The sequence below is a fragment of the Meleagris gallopavo genome, chromosome 21, assembly GCF_905368555.1.
Source record: "Meleagris gallopavo chromosome 21, MGAL_WU_HG_1.1, whole genome shotgun sequence".
Classification (NCBI taxonomy): domain Eukaryota; kingdom Metazoa; phylum Chordata; class Aves; order Galliformes; family Phasianidae; genus Meleagris; species Meleagris gallopavo.
In genome coordinates this window covers 5,206,958-5,233,106 of record NC_139424.1, presented here as the reverse complement: position 1 = coordinate 5,233,106, position 26,149 = coordinate 5,206,958, and the positions used below count along the sequence as shown (strand labels likewise).

Here is a 26,149-nt window from a genome sequence, read left to right as displayed (position 1 = left end):
CAGGGACAGTTCAGAAAACAAGAACTTGCATCACAAAAAGGAAAATATAGTAAATATTTTAGCATGTTAACCATAAACTGATCAAAACTGAAAGTTACCAGTTACAGACATTAGATGTAGTTTTAAAGTGCAGCTCTTGGCCTTGGCAGAAACCACTCTGCTCTTCTTTTCCCTTTTCTATATATTTTTTCAGTCCCTTTCTGCTTCGTCTGCCCTTCTTTTAGACCTTGTTCTCCCTTGTAGCCAACTCCTAGGTGTTTTTTGTTTGTTTTTATACAGAATTCTGGCATCTGTGTCTCAAATCATTCCAGTTAAATAACCTTTATGTCCTAGACCATTAATCTTTGTAATGTCCCCATGCATGAAGGGTAGATAAGACAGACAAGGTATTGCTCCATGTTTCTGAGACTGGAGCAGTTTTGTTTGGGGAAGTGTCAGAGATGCTTGCTTTCTTTTTTAATGTGATAAAAGCACTTTTTCAGTGAAACATTTTATTGGAAAGTAGGTGATCCAGGAAATGATTTTTGGACTGGGCCAATCTCCTATATAACAGCAAAGGCCAGTATAAGAATGATTCCAGATATGAAAGTCAGAACAATGACAGGCCATTTCTTTTCAGTAAGTTCTTTGTTGTGTCTGTTCTTGAAGCAGCATCCTCTGGAATTCATCTGGAGAGTTGAAAAGTCAAGTTTGGCTCTCCAGAAAAGATTGAAGGAATTGTCCCATAATAGCAAGACTTGAAATACCTGATGTTCAAACCAATGTTTTATTTTCTGTTGTCACTGTCAGGATTTCTGCATCTGGGAGGGGATTGTGGATGCATATGTCTAGATGCTACGTTAGTGAATGATACAGCTGTAGTAAAGAGCTGTAATTGTACTTAAAATAGTATTTACCAGCTTATTTTTGTCAAAGTTGCTGTGGGGTTTTTTGTGTAGTACCATGCAAGCTGGTTTCCTTTGCCCTGCTTAGCGACTTGAGGATTCAGTTAATAATGATTTCATTCCAGAGTAATTTGAAGAACTTCCTGTAGTTACCATGGGAGCCATCAGTATTTTCTATCTACTAGAAACCAAATACCGTAGAGCTGAAGATGAAGAATCTTTTCTCCATCAGATTTCTTGGTTCATTTATAAAGTTTACCATATTATTATTTCATGCTAATACCTATGGAATGGCATCCGCAGCAGCTTGGCTTCCCAAAGTCACTGGGACAGAACTGGAACACCAACAAAGTTTAGAGCAATAAACACGAACATAAATTTATGTTTCTTGGAACTGTCTCCACACATTGTAACTAGTGGAAACAAGTCTTGAACTTAATTGTTTCAGCTCACACCTACACGTAGTATAAATACAGAGGTTCATCTCTTCCTCTCAAAACAGGGCTCTGAAGCAAAGACTGCAGCTAGTTGAGGTTTTCTTCTTACTAACTTACCTTGGAAAGATGGAACTGCAAATTGAATGTATTCCTACAGGAGAAATCATCCGCGTGGTTAATCGCAACGGAGAACGCAAGACTGTAAGCCTGCTTTTTTATTCTCTGCTCTTTTCTTGCATGGTTAGTTGTGTGCTAAACAATTTAGTAAGGTTGTCCTGAATTGAGAAATACTCATGGGGGGAAAAGAAAAAGCTGGTTTTCATAAGTGTTAAGTGCTCTTTAGCATTGGCTGTCCATGCTGCTGGATTCCAGTTAAATGCCAGCTGGCGTCCAGTTGTCAAAGTTTCGTTTTCTGCACTCAAAAAGACAATTACTGATCGTGGTTAATAATGTCACTTATATGCTTTCTTTGAGGTGAACAAACAGTCATTTATACTTAAATGCAACTGTATTTGTAGCTCTTCGTCATAGATACTTATAAAGTGCTTAATATGTCTTCAGTTCTGGTAGCAGATTGCTCAGAGCAGAGCCAGCACGTACTGAAGCACACATCTGTGCGTACTGCTCCTGCTTCCGAGCATTGTCTTTCTAGCAAGTAATCTGAAACTCGATCTGAAAATTAGCTAAGCCATTTACTGTGCAGATTACACAATTGTGAGGTAGTCATCTCACTTCAGAAAAACCTGAGAGCTCTGCCTTGCTGGAGGATGAGATGGCAGCGATTCTGCTATTCTTTGGCTTCCAGTAAATGGTCCCGGAATGGCACTCACTGACATGCAGTGACGGTAGAGGACACTGGCTGGACTGACTTGTTATTCCCAGAGGGAGCTGTTTCTTTAAACCTCACTCTGAATAACAAGCGCCAGAATCCTGGGGGAGACATCATAGAGAAAAGCTATTAGTTCAGCTTTCTAAAAAGCCTTCAATACTCATTAACAGTCCATAAAACTGTAATTTGCTACTTTGAGAACGGCGCTCAGTGTTTAAATACTGTTGGTGCTGCAAAGTGGCTTCCGATGTACTGTGCTTTAATACAAAGGGAAGCTTGTAGCTGGAGATGCTTTGAGCTGGTGCAGAATGGGATGCGTGGAGCTCTGCCGTTTGAGCTCAGGGCGTTTCGCCCTGTTAGGAAATGCTGTGGCTCCTGACCCTCCAAAAGGTAACGTGCCTGGGAGCTGCACCGAGCTGCTACTCGTCTCTCCGAGCTGCCAGAGGTTCCTGCCTTCGCTCCAGAGCTGAGCTCGCCCTTTGGCCTCGTCGCAAAGGTGGGCTCTTGGTGCTTCCCCCAGGCAGCCAGCGGTGAGGAGGGGACGGAACAATTAGCATCGGCGTCCGAGGTTTGTATCTGCCGTGCGTCTGGACGAGACAGGTGCTCCTGTCGTTTAAGCGACGGGAACGCGAGTCGATGCGGGAGCAAAGCTCAGCTTAGGGGGACGCCGTCGTCCCGAACGACGTCAGCGCCACGAGCCGTTCCCGCCTCGGGCGGAGCCGCCGCGCCCGCGGCTCGGGGGATGGCGGAGGTGCGGGGAGGGCCGCGGCTGACGGCAGGTGAGGGCGGGGCAGGGCCGCAGCCACCCCGCCCGGCCCGCACTCCGCATGCCCGGCGCTCGGACATGCTCACTAGCGGCGCGGCGCGGGCTCCCGGGGGCAGTCGGTGCAGAAGCGCTGGCGGAGCCGCCGCAGGGCCCCGAGCGGAGCGGGCGGGGGGCGCGGAGCGCAGGTGAGCGCGGCGGGGGAGGGAGGGAAGGGCGGACGGTAGCGGCGGGGCCGAAGCTGAGGGACGAGGACCGTGGACCGCCGCCGCCCCGTGCCGGGCTCGGCCACATGGCCGCGGGCTGCCCGGAGCGCAGCGCTGCCTGCCGCCTGCGGGACGCGCGGGGGGGGGGAGCCGGGACGGCGGCGGTTCCGTCCTTCCCCCCGAAGTCAGCGGCGTTCCCGGAAACTCTTAACATTTCCACGGTAGAAACAAACGATCCTTTCACGGCGGCGGGCATCCTGGCGGCTGCGTGGCGCGTCTCCGGCAACCCGGAGCAACCCCCGCCCTCCCCTTCCGTAACGTTACTAAACGCGCCTCGGCGACGTTTGTCTGACTCCGTCCCGAAGCGGCGAGCCGTCCGCCGGGCTGCGGGGCCGCATGGAGCGGGCAGCCGGAGCCGGGGGGTGCGGCCGTGTCACCGACGGCTGTCACTGGGGTCCCGCCTCGTTCTAATCAGTGAGTTTTTGTACGTAGAGAACTTGTTTTCCGCGTTCTTGCGCGGTTGTGCGACCGTCGGTGGTACGGTCCGCTGCGGATAGCGCTCGTGTTCGTGCTGGGATAATTCTTGTTCGCCAGAGGCGGTACAGGTGCCTAAAAGCACTTCCTTCTCGAAGCTCGGTATTTTTAGTCGTCTTTTATAGTTGGAAATGTTCTCAAGGACCATAATTTCTCCAGTTTGCACCACGTGTCTGAGATCCCCCTCAAACTGAAGGGTCCCCATCTGTTGTGTTACTTCGTGCCATTTTCCCCCTTTTCTAATACACCTGGGTTTAATTGCTGCAAGGGACGGTGGGAACAGTTAGGGAAGGACTTGGACTCTTTGCTGAATTGATTTCTTATTCTGGTAATTTGAATTTTCCAAGTAACTCCGCTTAATCTGCATCCTCACATTTTGGGGGGGGAAAAATGATTCTGAGATACGAGACTTGAGAAGATGAGAAGGAGTAGCCTCGTGTTGTGCCAGGGAAGATTCAGGTTGTGTATTAGGAAAAGCTTCTCCAAAAGAGCAGTGCTGCAGTGGCACAGCTGCCCAGGGAGGTGGGGGAGTCCGCATTGCTGGAGGTGTTCCAGAGCCGTGGAGATGTGCAACGTGGTCAGCATTGGTGGTCAATGGAAAGTTGGACTCGATGATCTTAGAGGCCTTTTCCAACCTGAATGATTCTGTGACAGAGACCGTTCTGGTAATTATCCTTTCTTTATTGCTGGAGGTGGAAGGCTTCTCCAGAACTTCTTGCAGATGACAGCTGCTTCATTCTAGTAAGTGACAAGTGAGAAAAATTTGTTTGGTTGGTGGGACAAACCCTGCCATGAAACAGAACCAGATCTTAGAGCAAGCTACAATAAAGGCATTTTACTTTCATCTCATTTTGGAGCAGTAGACAATTACCAGCTGTCAGCACTTTTTAAAGCTCTTTTAGAAACTGCCTAGGGCTTAGAGAACTGATGAGTTCTTAATTTTTACAATAGGCCCTGGTATGGCAACCTCTGTCATGACGCTTAGGAACGGATGTTCAGTTTTGATAGTGGATCCCATCTTTTAGGGAGGGCCTGCGTGAGTATAAGTCTTGTCTTCTGTTCTGCCTGACAGTGGCCAATGGAGTGCAAGGCTACCCTAATTTATCCTAGGATAAAGGACAGATCTTTCCTCAAAAAACAAACCAACAAAACCAAACACCATAATTCTGAGTCATAATGTACCAAGGGAGTGAGAGATCCCTTGTGACTCAGGAGTCGGTGTGCAATTTCTATTCTTTGTTGTCTTGCACAACTGACAGTGGAGAAACTTACGTGGCTGAAGACTTCTATGATGTATCTTCAGATTTTACAGTGTGCTTAAGAGCAATGAGGTGAGTTCTGACCAGATCATTCAAATAACAGAGAAGACTTTTTTAATGTTTGATCGAAGCCTACTGGAGGAAGGATGGTAAAAAGAAGTGGGGGCCAAGAAAGCTTAAAATCAGATCAAATATAGTGAGTTTTGGGTTTTTTTTTCCCCCTAAAAAGAAAAAGCTGAAACTCTCTGGAGACCTTTATGTAAAGGTAAAATAGTCTTTTTCTAGCAGTAGGCAAGCATTAGGAGCTGTTGATTGTTTGCAGTGTCACTTTGCTTATGGGATGTAACCTTACTGAGGTGCAAACAGTGTGCTTGTTAGGAACTGTACAAATTCCTCTTCTACTGTTAAAAAAAAAAGAAAAGAAAAGAAAAAAAAAAAAAAAGACAGCCTGTATCAGATGAATGAGAAATTATCTGCAGCAGCTGGCCACAGCCACAAAGCAATGCACAAACCATCACTTTCCTGTGTTTTGCAGCCATGTGCTCTCAGCTGATGCTTTTGAACAGTTCCAGCATGCAAAGTGTTGAGGATCAGCAGGCTTAGAATGCACTGCCTCACAGTTTGAAGGAGTAGTGGGTGTGTACTGCTCACTGGGTGCTTTCAGACATCTCATGTCTTCTGTAGAATGAGTTTGTACCTGGAAAAAATAGCGTGATGTTGGTGCTGCAGAGAAAGAGATGAAGAGCTAAAAGTACAGCACATCTCCCTGAGGTTGGTGTGTCCTGCTGCCCCTGTAAGTGACGCAACTGAAACTAAGCCACTTCTCCTTTCATACAGGCTGAAGAGCCATATATAGATACATAAATATAAATGTGTATGTGTATATTGTTAAAATACTGCTGTGGGAAGAACCTCTGTGGAGGAGTTTCCTGGCTGAGCACATTGTGTGAGCACGTGGACGTGGTGACGCAGGAAGAAAAGGCTGGGACTGGGGGAGGCAGTGGTGCTTTGTGCTGGCATTCAGTGACTGCAATCATAGCACAGATTTGTCTTCTGTCAGGGGTTCTGCTGTGTTTGACTCTCATCCCACTATAAGCAACTCATGAGTGATGTGGTTGATTTTGACTAGGATTACTATCCCTGACTTTGATTAGGAACCACATATCTAACCTTCTATCATTATTTCTAGTGGATGAGGCTTGCTTTGGATTGCCTTTCTGTGAGATTAAACACAGATATTTTTTTCTGCCTGAGCCTCTGGATTGTATGTTCTCTCTGGGAAATATCATATGTATTTTGTGTCCTTTGCATTCTTCTTGCTTTGTTGATGCATTAGTGAGGTAAGTGGGCAGCTCTTCCCAGAAAGCATTAACAAAGCTGTAAGAAGCAGTAAGTCCATGTGAAATGCTAACGAATAGAGTGGACAAATCTTAAGTAATTTGTTGCAACTGAGCCCTGTTCAGTTGGGGTGCATAGTGGGGAGGAAAGCTGAAAGGATCCTTTAAAGCCTGCCCCTGCCTTAATTAAATATGCAGTGCAGCAAGGAGCAACAGGGCCAGTACTTTTTCTGTTTGATCTTCTATATAGTCTGTCTTATATTAAATTCCTGTACTGGAAGACAACAAAGGTTAGTATTTAGAATTGATGTGTTCATTCGTGCATGGATGGATAGCTTTCCCTGGCAGCTTAAGGAAAGAGCTTGGTCACACGTGATGACCAACGAGCTGCTCCTCACTGTGACATGGCAGCCCTTTAACTGGCACACTGACCTTGGTTCAGGTAAGACACCACCCTTCCTGTAATTGAGTACATGGACAGAGATTTTTAGCATTTGGCAGTGCCTTTGGGTGCTGTGCTGCTTGCCTTCTAGGCAATAAGGACATAATGCTGTGAGATGTTACAGCCTTCCGTCACTGCAAAGTTTTGTTACTGAATACGCAGGGTAATTGTTGGTGCCAAAAATAGAAAAGGATATTATGTCAGAGTGTCTTCTGACTTTTGCCAGGTACTGGGTAATCTTTGAATGACAAAAGAAAAACAGACATCCCCAACACTTAATTCCTGCCACTCCAAGCACGTTTTTCTCCATAGGGGAGCTTTCTAAAATCTTTATTTTAGAAAATTTTTGTTGTTATGCAAAAAGATGTACGTAGACAAAACAGGTGCAGTGACATTCAGCCTGCTGTCTGGATGCAGGATGAACTTTGCCCTTGCTTTAAAGGGCTGTATCTTTACATGCTGATGTCACTGACTTTTTTTGAGACTTTTCTGGTAAAAGTTTACCCCGGATGTTTGACTCTTTCCTTGTAGCGTTCTGGTGTCTGACCAGAGATTTCACCTCCACGAAAGGTAACATAGGGCTGTGTGGCCCCAATCTTTGTGCCTGCATGTACTCAGAGCTGGAGAACAGCCGTTGGGAGATCTTAAGACTTCAGGGAAACCTTTGTGTCTCAGAGTCTAGGGTTGCATTTCATTAGTTAAAGTGATCTGTGGTACCTCGTGCCAGCTGACAATCATCAGATGTATTGGCCATTTTGCTAATGAAGCAGAGGATTATAGAAGGAGCTGTAATTCAACTGGAGACCTGTATTTGTCAGAGGGTTGAGGTGAGCTCACAACTGCATGCTTTTCTTCGTTACCATATGCTCAGTACTTTATAGTCTTCTGTTTTCATTACGCCTGTACCTGGTCTGAGTAGGACATTCCTGTCCAACAAAGCATCACCTTTAGCCACAATGAAGAATTGAGAACAGAAAAGAGTAAATTCAGCTCTCACTGTGGTTATTGCTCATGGCTGAAATGTCTGGATAAGTCCATTTCCAGTTGTGTAATAAGGAGATAGTGGTCTGTTTAGCTTTTTAGAAAATTAAATTCCACTGAAACAGTATAACTGGAAGCACAGAAGTAGGAGGAAAACTATTTTCCATTTTGAAATACATCTTTGTATAATGCTGTGAGTTGAGTTGTTTTAAACTTGCTAACAGTAACTAATAACTTTTACATTATACAGTCCACACTGAGTCATTGTTTACTCACGGAACTGACTTTCAGCAGACAGACTTGCTTGCTAACTTTAATAACTGAAATATGCAGTTCCACACATCACAAGGCAGCACACTATAATCAACGTTTTTTGAAAACAGAAACTGGTACGTATTTGCAGCACTAAGGTGTTGCATTATAAGCAGTATTCCTGCAGTTCAGATTTTTGTCTGCAGCAAAGGCTCGTGTATCCCATGGTACAGCTCTAAGAAGAGAGAAAACTATTACACAGAAGTATTGTAGTTTTTTTTCCCAAGAGAATTGTATTGAACCTTGCAAAGTAGAGACCAGAAAGCCTTGTTCTCTGTCCACGTCTCATTGTTTTAAATAACAGGTTGTTTTCCACTCCTAGGCTTTTGGAGGCTGTTCAGAATTGCTCCTTCTGCATCCTGGGAGGGAAAGCCACACCTTTGCACCAGGAGTCCAGGAATTCTTTCTGACAGAATTGGAATGTAGTTAACAAAACAGATGGTTGGCATTTTTCTGCCTTAATTTAAGCAAATAATGAATTTCAGTTGCGAATCATTCCCTTGCCTTTTTATGACTGCTTACCTGCTATTTGATGTTAGCACATCTATTTTCTCACAGATTTTACAGGTAGCTTTCTTACACACCCATTACATCTATTAATATTGAAATAAGTGGGATTTGTTCACCTGATTGTTTTTCAGCGTGCCGAACCAGCAGTGCCAGGTGTGTGCAAGGCAGTGTGACAGAGTTTGTCCACTGCTTTGTTCACGTGGGAACGAAGTGGGGGCAGCTCAGCGTGCCTGACTTGTGCTTGAAGGGACAGTGTGGGGAGAGTGTTTGGATGTTAAAACGCTGGTGGATAACAGCTGTGAACAGCAGCTTATGGAGTCATTAGCAAAACTAGAACGTATCTATTTGTTTAAACAAGTCTGGTGGTGATTTGCATCACCTCTACACCTTACAGAAGCATCGCTCTGATTTTATGTCAGAATTTCTCTTTTTTGCTTTTGTTCCCCCACTATCACAATTAACTGCACGGTGCTATAGTGATAGTCCTGGCAGAATTTGGATTTACTGTCAGAGTTAGAATGTTTCCTTCGGCAAAAACTCATGTTTTTATGACTGTAGGATGTCAGGATGGCAGCAAGCACATTTCTGGTCAACTAGAGTATGTCTGCACATATCCAGGTGGCAGTGTTCATTGCAGAGGGATCTTACGCATACGTAAGCTTTGGAAGATTTGAATATTTTCTGCTGGCTGAAGCCTGTAATGTAGATCAGACCAATCTTACTCTGCTCTCCTTTCTGTCTCCTGAAGACATTCCCCACAGACCATTCAGTTTAGCTGAAGAAGATTAGTGCTCAGCTTTATGGAATAACCTAGTGACAAATGCATGTATTCTAGCTGTCCTATTAGTACAGATGGTGCTTTGCTGCAGCACTTAGAATTTTTGTTTCTAGTAGGAAGTATTTCTTTGAATCATTTGCAATCTTAGTCATTACTGAAGTACAGCAGCTCTATCTGTTGGCTAGATGTTGGCTGTATTAAAATATTATCCTTTAAGATCACCAAGAAGATGACTCTTCAATTTACAGAAGAAACAATGCTCTCAAGACTGCTTATGAAGGGAGTGGAGAAAGCTAGGAGTAATTTGGAATAATAGAAGGGGTAATTTATGGACTTTTATGAGCTATTTCTAAAACAGGTGTGTTAGTCCTTAGAACATTTGAGAAAAACATGTGACTACAGGATAATGCAGACACAGTACGTTTTCTTTTTGCATGACAGAATTGAATGCATGGGTTGATGGCTATAGGCCATTTGTATGTTTTGGTTAAAGCTTTCAAACATTATTTGTCTCAAGTATAAACTAATCTGATTTGAGACAATTGTGTCCTGGTACAAGGAAGTACGAAGAGGAAAAAAATCCGAGATGAGTTGCTCTTCCCAGATACTGCTGTAGATGGTGACCACTTTGAAACCTTTCTTGACAGAGCCAGTGCATGCTGCCAGAGAAAAGAGTGCGAGGTGCTGAGAGCCTGCAGGTAGGGAGTGTTGGGAGCATGGGCTTCTGTGCTGCCCTGGCAGGTTGGTGATGGGGGCACCATGTGAAGAGGAAATGTTGCAAGAGATGCAAAGCTCTGTATGTGGAAAAGAAAAACCAACAAAAAATGCTTAGAGAGAGGGAGGCTGTGCTTGATCTCTCTTTAAACTGAAACCTGATCAGCTGCCAAGTGTCTTTTCCTGCTCTGATGTTTCAGTGTCTGGGCAGGGACATAGGGGAGCTCCCTCCATCTTAAGCCTTGAATATATTTACCTGGCAGCTGCTATTACCCAAGCCACTTTCTGTAGCTCAGCTTGCACTAAAAGGAAAATTCCTCATAGTAGCTCAGTGTAGGATGAGAATGTGAACTATGCCCAGGCTGAAGTCCATAGAACTCAGAAGCTGCAGTCATGTAACTGTTTACTTTTTTCTAGAAGCTTCATTTAAATTGTTTGTCATAGAATGCACTTTTGCCTGAAATACTGATTGTTTGCCATCAGAAATAAGTAGCCTCTGTAAGAGGGTCATGTTGCCACCTGCGTGGAAATGGGGAATGGAGGAAAATCAGTGTTGCTGTGGGTTGAATGCAGTGTCTGAAAAAAAGTTTGGAACACTGCAAAAGCAGGTTATTACTTTCAGAAGAAAAGTTTTGTTATGAAAAATCTTGCTTTTAATTTTGGATAGGCTCGGAAGGAAAATTATGGTCTCATGGTCTAAAAGCAACTGTCAGCCTGGTACCTGGCCTTCAGTTTTGGACAGTGAATTTCTCTGATAACCTCTCTAGCACTGAACTCTTGGAAGTGCTCTTTAGGCTGTGCTTTCACTGGCCCCAAACCAAATGATCTTAATTGCAAACCACTTATCTAAGCTGATGATTACTCAACACAAATGTGACACAGGGCTTGCAGGAGTAAAAATTCAGGCAGTGTTTAGTGTGGGCTGGATTGACATTTGCAGTTTGATAGAGAATGGGAAGGTTCATTTGGGTCAGTAATGGGTGTTGATGGGTGTGTGAAGGGACCATCATCCCTCCTTTTTCAAGCACCTGCCAGAGAGCATCATTGCTCCTGTTGAACAGCAGACAAGTTTACTAGCAAGGCCTATTTCTGCTGGCAAGTCTGGTGTGACAAACATACTCACGTGTGTCGGGTTAGGTAATTTATGGTGTTGACTTCCTGATCATGGAACACTACAGCTGTCAGCCTTGTAGCCTCTCGTGTCTTTCGTGGGCTTGTCCTGGAGGCTGCTAGTGGTGGTAATACATGTGCATCACTTTCCAAGGTTTTAGACTTCAGGAGGCATGAACGTGTAGGGAACATATAGGGAACTAAGCAAGCATCCAAGGAGTCTTAGAGCTTCATCCACTTCACTTTCAGTGCAATGCCCTTTCTTTACTTGTGTGCCAGGAGGATGTGTTCTTCTAGTATCTAAGATAAGCTTGTATAAGATCACATGAAGCTTTAATTAAATTGGTTTTGCCTGTAGTTCTGTACTCTCTGCCTTGACTTCAGTGAAACAAAGTTTGGAGAACAGCAGACGTTTGAGTTCCCTGAACTCTCACTACAGAGCTGAGCAGATGTCAGTCCCAGCACTGAGGCCTGAACAAACACTGCTTGGGGCAGCAGATGGGCTGCAGCAAAGCAATGTTGGCTGTGTATGTCAGCTCCCAGCAGCAGCGTGGGGCAGTGCTGTGGTACCTCAGAGGGTGCTTTTCATGTACAATAAGTGCTTGTTGTATCCCTGTGGTTTGTTCAGCCATTCTTGTTTTACAGCACTGGTTTTGTATCCCTGAAGTCAGTGGTAGTGAGAAAAAGTCTGAATTTACTAGAAGCTTCTGCAGTCATATTCAGAAGCTTGTGTGGACTGATTGGCACTAAGACCTTAAATTTGTGAATATGGAGCTAGCTGTGTAGAACATGAATGGTAATTAGCTGTCTTTTAAATGCTGGATTTATTAAGATTTACATGTAGAATGCACTATCTCTACTCCCATGTCCTGGGGATTCCCAAGCTATGAAACTTATTATAGCTCCTAAGCAGTACAGTAACCATCTGCCCATGGAGTGCCTACGTTGCCCATAAACATGAGATCAGGTCAGGAATAGAGACATGCTGATAAGTCCTGGTGTGGGCTGCCAAGGTAATAGCACTGAGACATTGAGCCAAGAGAAGCTGGTGTCTGTTCTGCCTCTTACCAGAGCACTGCATGCACTGGCTGAGGTTCAAAGTGGGGTCTGGCTGGGTGCTGCTATCAGATGTGTTTTGCCTTCTCTGGAGACAGAACGTCTTTGCTGCTTCCCAGAGCAGTGCAGTTTGTGGGGTCTTCGTGTGGAGGGAGTCCCCCTATTGAGCTGGGAATGTGGAAACACCCGCTTTTACATTCCTCTGCAACAGGTCTAAATGTTCAGAAGTCATCTGGGCTCTGCTGGGACTCTTTGGCAAGGTAAACGTGGGACAGTAGCACAAGGTTACCCAGTTGTGGTATCTGAGCATGACGTTGTAATCAACGCAGGCAGAGAAGGGTACAGGAGAAGGAATGCATTTTGCTGCCAAAACCTTTCGTGCAAGAGGTTAGATCTGGATGTGTGCCCTTCCTGAGAGTACATGCAGGTTCCTGCAATTTGTAGCTGCTGTTGCTGTCACCACCAGTAGTGGCACTCAAATAAACAAAATTTGGGAATGCCATCCCACGATAGAAACTTCAAGAGGCTATTTCTGGATGGAATTGAAGCTCCATGTGATTCAGTGGACTGTAGCCTTATTGTCAGAGTAGAAGTGGTTTTAAATGGAATTCTTTATATAGTATTGTTGCTAACACATAAGTGGGCAGTTGGATTAAACTATTTTGGAACTGTATTCCTTTTTGATACTATACTAGCACTCTTGTTAAAGATGTTTCGAAACAATCTGAAATAGCTTGGCAAATGCTGGTTGCGAGACCATACTCTTTACATGCTTCATTGTTTGTTTGTTTGTTTTCTTTATTTATTTGTTTTTCTTCCAGGAGAGAGAGATTTTGACAAAAGGAAGTTAAAGATACAACTTTAAAATATGTGTATTAAATACAAAAGTTATTACCCAGCAAACAAGCAGAGGCAGTAGAGAGTTAGCACTTGGATCAGTGAATTTTGGAATAGTGGAGTTCAGCTTCACAGGAAAAGAGAGTACCTGCATGTGATTACTCCTGAGACCTATCAGCTGTTCCGGTAATTCTCCAGAATGTGGAATTTGTAAAACGACCAGACAAGTGTGTGCTGCCTATCACAGATACCAGGAATCCCAAGAACGTGCAGGATTTTCTCTCAAATTCCAGTTGCGTGTGCTTCCCTTTCCAGTTCCTTCTCTAGGGGCTAGTGGGAGCAGGAAAAGAGGTCAGTCTTGAAACACGAAGTCAAAGAGGAGGAATTTGTGACTGTAGAGCAGATAATGCCCATTGCTCGCTGTGCTTTGCCACTCCCCCACCCCCCACGCCATTGTGGAAAGTATGATTAAAGTCAGCCCCTCCGCCCTGACTGTCTGAACCATACATACATGCACAAATGCCAGATTCTCTTCATTCCAGGCTGCTGACTTCAAGAAGGACTTGCTCTGACAAGCTGGAAATGAGGACTGGCAGCTTTGTCTGCAGCTCAAAGGCTTTATCTCTCTTAGACACTCTTCCTAGCATTTCCCACAAATACTGTTCTGCTGGTAGGATCTGTTATATACACAGGATGCCATCAGGTACTTATGAATAAAGTCCTACATTGTGTAATTCTCATTAGAACAGGCAAAGAAAACTTAACAGAGCGATTGGCACCGGGCCCATAGGAGAGCTTGCTCTCCCTGTTGCTTCAGCCTCATTAGCTGGGGAGCGGTAGGGAGAGTCAGCTCAGCTTTTTGATTCTCTGTCCACCTACCATAAGGTGCTGTTCTTTCCTCCACAAAACTTAAACAGAGCTGCCTTTGTCTCTCTCTTTTAATATTTCCATCAACAGATCATATTCAGCTTCCATAGCATATCCCTGTGGTCTCTCTTTGCTGTGCTGAACTCCCACCTGGGTATCCCTTTGCTTCTTCCCCATTTCATGTGGGCAGCACAAGTTTTGACTTCTAGGATCTTCTTACTCCATCAGCAACTTGTCTGTTTGTTCTTGCCTTTTAGCATTATTGCTTCACTGATGCTTCTGCTCAGTGAAGGATGCCAGCTGTCTCCACCTGCTAGGCTTTTTTTGCAAGCGCTTTTAAGCTGTCTGCCTATGCTGCATATGCAGGGCTGTTTTTTGCTTAGAATATTTATGTTCCCTGACCTATCTCAATCAGCTGATAAACTTGGACTTCAGTAAATGCTTTCCTGGAGCGAAACTGATTTGAGATATGTTGTCGTGGCTGTAGACGGACCCTTTACCACTAAATACAAGAAGGCCAAGCTCTTCTTTAGATGATATTTTGGTTTCAAAATGAGCATTAAAGCAAGTATATTTTCACATTTATATAACATTAACACACGAAACTTGAGATAGCTTTAGTCTTGATGTTGTAAAATGTACACCCTGTAATAAAAATGTCATAAATCAAATTGGAGGAGCCGTGGTGGTTGAGATATGATTTCTGCTAGAAGGGGATCCCTGGTGCCATCACTGTACTCTTTCAGAAGCATCTTGCCAGTGTTATTTTAGGTTGTGGAGGGTGTGTACACACATGTCCTTCTTATGGTATTTAGAAGATATACCAGTATCAAATGTCTGCCTACTGCTTCGCACACTGCATGATTTGCTGCTGGTAGACAAAACTTACTCCTGATTCTTGAAGGAGGGATGTTTTTTGCAGGGCCTGTAGCCTTGACTTCTGGCCATATAACCAAGTGTGTTGAGCAGAAAAGGGGTTTTCCTGATCACAGTTCCAAATCCTCTCTCCTGACCATGGGACTTCACTTTCTGGACATTGTGTGAAAAAGACTGGAGAAACAAACTCTTATCTTCTCCTTATCTGGCTCAATACCTGCAGAGAGCTCAGAAACAGTGACATAAGAGAATTAGAGTAAGTGCTGTAATGAGGATTTCAAGTGAGAAGCTGGCATGAAGAAGCACCTGCAGCATTTAACTGCTGTGTTTTATTCATCCTGAAGCAAGTGTAATTTAAAGGGACACCTCTATAATTGATGAAGTATCTCTTTACTGTTTGTTTAATTACCAGTTTCAATGTCTAGAAAGCAGTGGATCAATAATTTACAGTGATGAACTCCCTGTGTCCCTCTAGTTCAGCCACACAAACAATAGCTCCGGAAACAAACACTTTTAAAGTTTTGATGCTTTTCTTTCTCTGTAGTTGATTTGAAAGAGCTTAACCCTTTTTTTTCCTACCACAGGCGTATTCCAGTACTGCTGAAGCTGATGGCAGAGCTCCCACTGACAGCAGGGAAGCGGGGCTAATCTAGGGCATGCCATGAGCACTGTATCAGCTCTCATCTTTTTTCAGTCTCCTTTCATTACTGTAAAATGGCTAAGCCTGGGCTCGTGCTGTTGCTACGATAGCTGATGATGCTGCTCACCATCTGAGAACTGTTAAAATGCAGAATTTCGATGAAGGAGTTGAAGCTGCTTGCCTGAATTTTGTATGGTTTTCCTGCATTATATGCTCTGTAACATGTATTGATTTTCTGTGGTAGATACCTTTTTTTTTTTTTTGAGACTCTCAGACCATCCTTTCAGAGCTCAGAATCCTCAAGACTGAATTTCTCGCTTTCTGCAGGGGAACCTCAGTAATGTATGCCTGTAGAATCACAGGAACAAAATTGTTCTCTTCCCATTGGTATAAGATATCTGGTGGTTTCCTATCATTGTTTTGGCTGCCACGAACAGTGGAGCTTGATCAAGAGTAGCAGAACAGAAGGTAACCAATTTTGTGAGATCTCCAAACGTGTGCGCTTCTAACATGATGCAGTCTTACGTCTACACGCTGGTGGCCTCAAGGTAGAGGGATAACTTCACTTTTCTGCCTTTTGTAAGGATGTTCTCATTGTCTCCATCGGCACAACTCTTCTTGCTTCTGATTCTTAGGGGTGCTGATCCTCATCTTCTGACAGAGAACAGAAAGCTGTGGGACAGCTTATATTGTTATGAATGTCGCATCTGTCACATTCAGCAGTTTATACCCGTGTAACAGGAACTATGAAAATTACCTCACGATCTCTCGTTTGAGTTGAAGGTCACAGCCTGAATGTTTTCTTTGGTATGGTAGCTGTAAAGAGTAGAGAGCCGTGCATGTCTATGGCTGCCTGTTTTGTGTGTGTCAGCAGGATTTCTGCTGTTTTTCAGCCACCGTCCGTATGACCATAGGTAAATCGGAAAGAAAGAAGAGGGGAATGAATGTTTCCATTCACTGTATAGGCCTGTGTTTATCCAGATGTGGAACGTGCATTCCCGAGGACCACAAAAGGAACAGGCCCCCAGTTATTCTTTGTATATTTTGTCTTTGGTTTTGATTAAATCTATGCTGTTGATCAAGCAGAAAATCTCAAAAACGCTCTGAGCAGAATAGTGTGGCCCTCCTGAGTGGGCAGAGTTACAGCTGTGTCGTAGAGATGGGGTGTTCCTCATACTTCACGGGGGGCTTACTGAGTTGCACGCCAATGGTTCTTTTTCACTGTGGCTGTTCTAGAAGTCTTGTCTCATCAGAGCTTTGACTCAGTAAGAGTATAAGTTTTTTAAATGTGGGAAAACAATATTGTGGATCATTTGAGGAATACAAGCCAATGTGGGATGCCCTTCTGAAATGATGTCTGTGTTTTTCAGGCATCCTGGTGTATCTTTGCCAAGATGACTGTAACTCATGATTTGCTGATTACTGTTAACTGAAATAGATCTATTTTAGAATCAAAGTGTGTACGATCCGTAAAAACCTGAAAGGCTTTAGTGGGAACGTCGTGGTGCTGTCAGACTGGTCAGAAGATTACTTCAGACGATACCCTTCGTCTGGTGGCTTTTACTCTCCTTTTCAGAAGCAGCAGAAGAGACAGGGTAAAGGGAAGCAGCTCAGACATAAGCCAGCTGTGAGCCCACGTGCTCCTGTTGGCTGCCAGGCCTCAAACCTGACACGTTGCCAGATAGCCAGTTTGCACTGTGTGTCTACTTTTCTTTCTGCTTTTGGAAACTGCTTAGGCCGCTTCTTTTAGGATAAACTAGAATCTCTACAAATCAATGGATGTGTTCCTGTTTTGGGTTTGTTATCTAGTTTTATTCCAGACTTTTGAAGATTCTTTCCTTAAGCTTATCGTAGGGGCCTTAAGCCATCAAAGTAAATGCAAAATGCTTTTGGTTCCCTTGCAAAGAAGGGTATAAAGGAAGTTCTGTGCCATATGTGTTCCTAACAGTTTGTTGGACCTTAAACTTTTCACTGTCCCAAAATAACTGCCAAACAAAGTCAGTTTGGGACAGAAGGGAAAAAAAAAAAAGTGGTGGAAGTACAAATTGTGCCTGTAAACTTTAGGCTTAAAAATCATCAAATGAAAAACTAGTCCAGTTGTTCAAATGTCTAAAGCATTGAATGTGTCCTTTTTCTATGCTCATGAAACTTGGCTCCACTTGGTAGTTCATAGTTTGCTTACAGGATTGCTATAAGAGTCCCACCCAGAAGGAAAATAAGAGTGTTGTTATGCTGTCTCTCCCAGGTGTCACTTGAATGTGGTGTCAGAACGAAATGTCACAATACTTGCAAACTGGTACGTTGTGATTTTATTTCCCTCAGGGGAGCTGTAGACATTCTATGACACGAACCTTTGATAGGTAGTATTGTACCAATATGAAATATGTTTACCTCACCATTTCCCTTAACTTGATAACTTCAAGTACAAATTAGACTGACATAAATCTTAACATTGCTGTAAACTTCCTATATTGCACTTAGCAGGATGGGGAGTAGGATTAGCTGTTGAGACGTTCTTCATCTGCAAGCTATTTTATAAAAACAAACCATTTCAGGAAGTATATTCCATATGTTATCCCCTCTCCCATGCTTTTTGTAAAGTTTCAGCCTTTGAGCCTTTGTTTTTGTGACATTAGGAGCTTGAATTTACCTAATATAATCTAGTTATAACTTGCATTCCAGTCTCCTTATGGCAGAATTGTTTTGACACCTGACTAGGAACTCACCATTAGCTTTATTCGGACTTTACCAAAAAGAAAAGCTTCATGTTGACTAAAAGAAGCAGTTTCTTTTAGCTGTTTTGGAGGGAGATGTTTCCTTCTTAAACCATTTCTCATAGCATCAGGTGTCTGGTTTTGGATGTGGTTTGTTTTGATGCAAAACTGCATTGATTAAAACTGTCAATTAAAGAAGAGAAAGAAGAAGATCAAGCATAGGACAGCTGAGTTGTTTCCTATAGAGCATCTTGAGATAACAGATCTGCTATTTTGGATTCCTCTAAATCAATACATGTTGACACACTTAAGAATAATATCATTCTCTAGATTTCAGAAAATAGGACAGCTTAAACTTACAGTTTTGATATCAGCATTTTTAAACAGGCAATCCTGTATTGGAGAAGAATTTTATAACTATTGGTGACGAGTTCCCCCATGAGGCACGGACTGTTATCTCCACGTCAGAGTCCTGGTTTCATACCTGTGCTCCTTCTAACTTCAGAGCCAAAACAAATATCTCACTTATCCTGAAACAGACTTTATGAAACTGAACAAACAATTTACTGACTTTATCTTGGAACTTAGTACCAAAAATAAGGAGAGAGGACAGCAGTGTTAGGGTCAGACTTAATGCTGAGACTTTGTACAGACGCAGATGCGTCCTGTCATGAATGCAAGAACATGAAGTACTTAATTGGGCAAAAAAACAGAGGTCAATTTTAACATCTTCAGCAACTAAGATGTCCCTAAGTGTAAATCAAATATGAAATGGTATCTTGGGACAGCATTGCTATATGCCCTGGACAGCTTTGCACACCCTTGACTGCATGCTCTTTTCTGGGCTGGTGATGTAGGGACAAGGGCAGGTTATGGGCAGCTGGTGAAGAATGTAGCTGAGACCTGGTTATGCTGGAGCAATGCTCTGGAACAGCAAAGGGAACAGTAAATCTCAGCTCCTTCTCAACAGGACTGTGAAGCTTCTGATGGTGTGATGAAGAACAGTGCTCCTGCTGTCCAAATTCTCTCTCTTGGTGTCTCAGCAAGGAGTTCTCCATAAGGATAGCCTGCCTTTCTTATTTTAAGTCTCTCAGCTGCACTTTGCTGATTTGACATCAGGTTCTCCTATAAATTGTGTAACTCTGCAGAGGCTGTGTTTGTAGACAGGAGAGAGGTAGGCAGGAGGTAGCAGGCCTACAGCCACAACATTCTTTCTACAATTTGTCACAAACATCTGTTCCATTCAGAAAAGAAGTCTAAGTGATGAACCTGCCTAGGAACTTGCCTTGTATTCATTTTCATGACAGCTATGGGACTGTCAGACTGTTTGCTAAGCAAGCTTCTCTACACTGGGAGCTGAGAAATTCTGCCTTTATCTGAGGACAAAAGAGATGGAGGAATACCACTCACTGCAGAGCACAGGGAAACGTTCCTGTTATGTCACTTTACCCAACATTTGGCTAACGCTTTGTTGTAGGAACTCCCTTTCATTGGTATAAAAAGAAAGAAAATCTGTTTTTTAACTGGGCTTGCCGGTTTGGCATCTGTTCAAGTGACAGTAAGAAGTGTGCATTGGGGCTGCAATTAAAGCTCGAGGCAGCAGGGAGTCTGACAGTTTTGCTGAGATGTATGTGGCTTGTTGTAGTTAGGTACAACTGTTTGCTGCTGAAACTGTTGGCCTGCAAGACGTTCTTGCATACAGTTATGTAGGAATGCTTTGAAAATTAAATTAAATGGCTCCTTCTACAGGTGCCCAACATCCTTACAGTTTAAAATAAAATAAGAGAGCTGTCCCATTCACAAAATGAAGCAACAAACTGTTGTGCTCCATGGATCCAGGAATGCTGTCATCTTCTCTTCTGCATTACTGCTGGCACATCGTGTGCTAGGACAGGCTGTGTCTTTTTCTGCTCTTTGTGTATCATTGATGTGCTCAGCCCTGCTTTGCAGGTGTTATAAGTCTCTTCTGTCTGTCCTTTTGCTCCCAGGAAGAAAAAGAGCTAGCAGCTGCAATTCGTGCATTTTGTTTTCTTTTTCAGGCTATGGGAGGAGAGGCTCCTTTCTGCTCAGGAGAGAAATATTGTCCGTCTCCTTAGAGAGCAACCTGAGGTTACTGCACACTGCTGGTGTGAGAAGAGCCCTGCTCTGCCCATTGTGTCCCTCCTCAGCGTGCTTGTATGTTCTTCATTTCCAGACTGAAAGCAGTTTAGTGCTGATCTGGCCTTATATAGTAATTTCCTATTATTAGAAACATTTCCTTGGGACCTTGTTCAGGGAGTAACAGAGGGAAATCCTGTTTCCTTCATCTAACATGCAGGCAAAGCACCACTGTTCACTCTTTCCTTATCTAGTGTCACTAGAACAAGAAGCTTTTATTATAACATGCTTTTCAGTCCGAATCCCTTTCTAACACTAAGCCTCTTTCCAGAAATGCAGAAAAAGAAATGTTGAAGGAATAGGAACTGTCAGTCACCAGTGTGAGCTGTAGAACATTGCCTGCAGCCTGTAAGTTTTGCTTGTTCTTTCTCAGCCGTGTTTCTCTCTCTCAAAATGAATCTTCCTAACACTTTGGAAAATTGATGTTGACTTGTGTGAAAAATAGTAGGATAGGATGCTTCACCTGAGTCTGCCAGGGTACCTGTAGAAAGCTAATGGCTGTGGTTCAAGAGAGGAACAATTTTATATTAAGGAGGGAGATGTTTTTGTTTTGTAAGCAACGTGAACAGATTTTTAAAGGAGAGATTGGTTACTGAAGCACAGAGACATTCAAAGGCTTTGAACGCTTAATTTTTCCCGTGAAAACATTTTTTCCCCTTAAAAGGAAGATGTAGGTCCTGCCACTGGGAGTGACTGTTTAGAAAGTCAGTTGAGAGGAATGCACATCAGCTGAACTGAGTCAGGCTGTTTGCATTAACAGCTCAGTCAGAATGGCTCTTCTTGTCCTTGCCACGGGCTCTGCAGGGGAGCTGCTTAAAATGATCGTATCAAAGTGAGGGCAGAGCAATCAAACTGCGTTAACTGTTGTTTTCAAACTCTTTGCCGTTGAAGTTAGTACAGCAATTACTGCTGGATCCAGAATGGGTAGGCTGTGTTTGTAAAGTCAGTCGAAGAGACGAGTGCCCTGCGGTTGTGTAAAGCAACCAACAGAGCCATACGCAGGGCAGTGTGCAAGCGGGGCTAAGTGAGAGTGGCCACATGCGTGAGACAACTGGCATAGTGGTAAGGGCATCTGGTATCTATAAAGCAGGGCTTTGTTCTGATGGTGGCTGTCAAAGCCAGTCATCCATTTCTGTCTCTTTGGTTCAGCAGAGAGCAACAAGAAGGAGAAATGATCTTAATTTGTTACATTAACCCAGTTTCTGTTTTCGTTCACGTCGTAGAGCCAGGATTATTGTGTGTGTGCGGGAGCCATAACTAAATGTGAGTGCTGTGTAGGTGCTTTTAACCTGCTGTTTTTCAAACACTTCTGTCGTCAGACTTGTCAAAGTCGTGAACAGCACTTACAGGGAAAGCATAGGAGTCCAAGGAGACAATCTTCATTTTCTGTGTCGTTCCAGTTTTTTGTATTATTCTTGTTTATTTGTGAAAGACTGAGCTTGGGAAGAAGAGGAGTTTAGTGTTCTCACTGTTGAAGCTTCCTTGAAACAAACAAAACCAGTATTGACAGTTTTAGGCATTACAAAGCATAAATTAGAATCCAAAATAATAATTTAAATATTCTTTGTCCTTTGGGTTTTGAACCCTTTTGGCCACACCTATCATACTTTTAAGCTTTTGTCTATTACTGTGCTAACACATTCACACAGAATCTGAGGACTCGGAGAAGGTGATGTCATGAAGTTCTCAATAAGGTGAAGGAATTCTGCAGTCTTGAGACACCTTTGTAGTGAGTACAATGGGCTTTTTATTAAACCTTCATAGGTCTGCATTCTCCTATCTGACCAGGAATGCTGCATCTCCTGGGTCCAATATCCTGTGTCCATGTTTCTGTTGCACACTTCTTGTCTGGGGGGACATCTCACTGCTCTCTGCACGCTGGAGGGTGAATTGCATCAATGTAAGCAAAAAGGGGGTAGAAAGCAGGTGATTGTTAGCAGAGCTGATGGTGCAGGGGAGAGGTTCTGCCTTGTTATCAAGCCTGTTAGAACAGTTAGCATTGCATCTTTGGCAGGGCATTGAGTTATTCAGTTGTGTGGTCAGATGTTTGTCCTTTGCTGGTTTTTTTCCTTAGCAGTGGGCCAGATGTCCTTCAGAACCCCCAGGTCCTGCTGTAGGGCATCTTGGAGATGCAAGGCACTGCGGTCAGGTTTTGATCAGTGCAGTGCAGACAGCAGGACTCGTGTGGAAGGCTGAAGAAATGTCTGCTCTTTGCGAAAGACTTTCCTCTGACCTGCAAGGAGACTCGAATTCCTGGCCTGTTTAGGGTGGTTTGTTTCCCATGGTGTCTTTGCCAAGTACTTTCTAATTATGGAATGTGTGTTATTCTGCAATTCTTCTGCAAGGCAGAAATAATGACTATTATAAAATACATATATATAAGCATTTATAAACGAGCTCAACATCTTTTGGTTTTGGAATAACGTAAATACGACCTACATTCCTTTTTGAATAAAAAACACCAAAGCCAGAATCTCTTACCTCCAGATTTATATTGTGTGGTGGAATCTGCACAGCACAGGAAAGGACTGTGGTTTGCTTGATGCCAGCTCTGTGGGGCCAGGCTTTTTTTCAGGAGAGCCACTGCTTGTGGGCAGCGCAGCGAGTCACGCACTGCGCCCTGAGCCTGCTGGAGCAGGGCTGGCAGGAAAGGTTTCCAGTCCCCTTGCTTTGAATGTGAGATTGTATGCAGGGAATCAGCTGCTTATCAGCAACGAGCAGAGCAATCCCAGCGCTCTGATGCAGGGTTTGTATGACTCATTTCTAACTGGTGTGGCCTGGAAAACTTGATTCATACCTCTCTGCCTGTAGTTGCCTGTATTAGTGATACAGAGCTAGCTAGCCATCCTCAGCAGAATGTGCAGACAAGGGCAGGGCTCTCTGTTGCTGGAAAAGAAGAGTGAGCTTTTCACTTTAAAAGTCTGGGATCAGAATCTTACGAATAAAAATTATGTTGGTTATCTCTGTTTTCCAAATATGTATTTTTTCCTCCTAATTTAGTCTAACCCATGAGCAGGAGTGTTTTCCTCACCAACAAAAGTTGGGCAGTAGTTTGGCTAGAGAAAAAGACTGTTTTGAGTAAAGGTCTTCCCAATACATAAATATATATTAAAAAAAAAAAAAGGTTCTGCATTTAAAAAAAAAATAAATCCTTCTGAACATACCTGTGTGTTCTCCCATGTGACATTTGCAGCTGTAAGATACGTTCTAAGAAGGATTGTTAGAAAGTAGTAGAGACAATGGGAAAGGTGAGGTTGCAGATGTGGAAATAACTCCATGCTAATACGTAACTTAAAATGGTAACATGAATGTTACAGACCTCTGTGTAGTTTGCCTATAACCAGACTGATCTGAGGGATGATAATAGAGGGTTGCCATTACCCTCCTGAAGAATTAGAGCTGCTAGGCAACGTTTCTAATTAGATGTGGAAAACTCCATGCTCAAGGCTTGCTGTCATGCTTTGGTGATGGCTGACGTGGCTCAGTTTGGGAAATGTAGCTTAGATGAGCTTTGATCTTACCTGTGCTCCTGCACTGAGCAGGGCTTTGGAATACTGCTTATTTCTTTCATTGCTCTAAAGCTGACCAGTGCTAAACCTGCCTTTGAAATGTGTCCTCAGGCTCTCAGAAGGTGTTCCACGAGCTTCACTGCAAGTCCTCAGAAGCGTTGGCTTCTTCTTCCCCTGATGGATGCCAGCACAGGATCAATGCTGGGCCTTGGGTCAGAGCTAATTAGAGAGCAGCGCTGAGCACTGAACCGCTGACAACATCTGCTACATTTCTTGGGTTTTAAATAGCTTCCTACTGAGTAGTGGCCATGCATGGCCTTGATTTACTTAACTTGCTTTACTTCAAAGCTTTTTAGCTTTTTGCTTTAGTTGGTTTCATAAAAGAACGACATCAAGCAGAGCTGGATCCAAATAGTGCCAACCATGAATTATCAGCCGTCAGACTTGGGGGTAATTTTGTAGCTCTGTTTGTTCAATGGTTAGAGAATCTGCCATTTGGTGCTGCAGAATTTGGCTGATGAGTGCCACGTGGGACCACTTTAAATGGATTCCCACAGCTGAGCTGCCTGTAATGTTGGTTCTGGGCAGATGAGCAAAGCAGGGTTCATTCCGCAGTGCCGGTCCTGCACCCGTGTCTGATCCCAGACTAGTGCACCTAAGGGCCAAGGAGCCTTTTTAGAAAGAGGAAATCCGATTTCTTCCTGCTTTCTCCTTTTATCCTATGATCAATATAGAAGCCTTCCTCACTTAAAGAAAATAAAAGTGCTGTCTTCGTGTTGAGGGAAGGACGTCATTGTCTGCCACCTCTGTTCACTTCTACGTGGTAGCAAAGTGATGTCAACTGCCATTCAGTGGGTGATGCCTTCAGTGACACCTGGATTTCAGAAGTATTTGAGCTGATGCTACAGTCTCCTCTTTTCAGAAGACGATGCAAGAAAGATTCATTTCTCCTTGATCACGTCCCTTTGAGAACTATGGCTTCAGCTTGGATTAGGTGTAGATGTGTGCATTTACAGTGAATGTCATCTGAATATTCAGCTGATGGGTTCGTAATGTCACACCAAGTTTGAGACCTCCGAACTGCAGGTGCAACTTAGGTGTTTTGTGTGTGGGCAGTGCTTTGTACACTGGATAAACCTGCACTGAATTTGCAGCCATTTGTCAAGCTCCCTGCTAATTGTAGTCGCATATTATGGAACATTTGATGAGAGGGGCCTGTTAAGAGCGTGGTATAAAGGAGAAATGGGTGACAAATGCTTTGTACAGATTGTCACTATCTGTGTCGTGAGACTTGCAGACAGAAACCCATCTTTTCCATTAGCCACTAAGAGTCAGATCGAATGGATGACCAATTTTTTTGTTGCTGATGCTTGGAAATGGCAGAGCATGGGACAGAAGTTTGTGTGCAGGAGTCTGTCTGCCCGCTAGGCAGCTGGATAGCTTAGACCACTGAGGAGCAAAATAACAGAACCACTGAGTAGTTTGGATTGGGAAGGACCTGTGGGAATCCCTGGTGCAACCCTGCTTCAAGGCAGGGCTGATTTACATCAGATTTCTCAGCCCTTGTCTGATTGAATCTCGGGTATTTCCAAGGATGGAGTTTCACAACTTTCGGGGGCCTCTATTCCAGTATTTGATGGCTCTTATAGTGGGGGGGGAAAAAAAAAGTCATAATATCTCCTTGGAATTTCCCTGCCCTCAGCTTGTGTCCATTGCCTCTTGGCTTTTCACTTCCACCTAATGCATATGCAAAGGCAAATATACATTTTGATTACTGTCAGAATGCCCTCATCTCAGGGCACTGGTGGTTTCCACAGCCTCAGTGTAGCAATGGCCAGTAATTTTTTATGCGAGACCAAACCCTGATGACCTGCAGGGCAGGGAAATGTGCCACTTGTGATTGCAGTGCAGGGTGACTAAGGGCAACAGGGGCTTCACTGTGCTCTGTAAGGAAGGGTTCTACGTGGCACTGCTGGTTACTTGGTGATGAGAGCTTCCATAGAAAGTGGGTGTTCTGAGAGTGGGTGTCTGCAAATGCTTGGGAATAAATATTGCTGAGCAAATATACTGAGTCCAAAGACAGACAAGGCAAACTGTGTTACCCGTGGACTCTTTGTGCTCCTGTGATTTGCTGAGAGAATGATGACAAGCGGAATTATAATTGCACTATAATTGCCCAGGAGGTTCTGCTGTGGTTGGGGTGAGTCTGGAGTGGATGTGGGGAGCCCTCTTGATACAGCTGCTGCTGTTTCAGAGCAGAAAGGAATCACCGTAGTGGAGCACATGGCTTCCTGTCCTGTTTGCTGTGGTTTGGCTTATTGGGCTGCACACCAGTTTTTCCATCGCCTGTGATTACTTTTCTTTCCGTTTTTCCCCCATTGGGCTGCAGGGACCCAG

General features: G+C 43.8%; 1 protein-coding gene and 1 long non-coding RNA gene across 2 annotated transcripts in view; one reads left to right on the top strand and one right to left on the bottom strand.

Moving 5' to 3' along the window:
* Nucleotides 1–2,945: 2,945 nt before the first annotated feature.
* MYO1C (myosin IC) overlaps nt 2,946–26,149 on the top strand; it is a 53,278-nt gene continuing 30,074 nt past the window's right edge. Inside the window, exon 1 of the mRNA XM_085240625.1 lies at nt 2,946–3,101. The gene's annotated coding sequence lies outside the window, so the exon portion shown is untranslated. The remainder of the gene's footprint in view (nt 3,102–26,149) is intronic.
* On the bottom strand, nt 13,007–23,715 carry LOC146543023 (uncharacterized). The gene is made up of 2 exons (XR_014887516.1): nt 22,725–23,715; nt 13,007–22,581 (listed from the first exon to the last, which is right to left on the bottom strand). It is a non-coding gene; the product is annotated as an uncharacterized LOC146543023 (long non-coding RNA).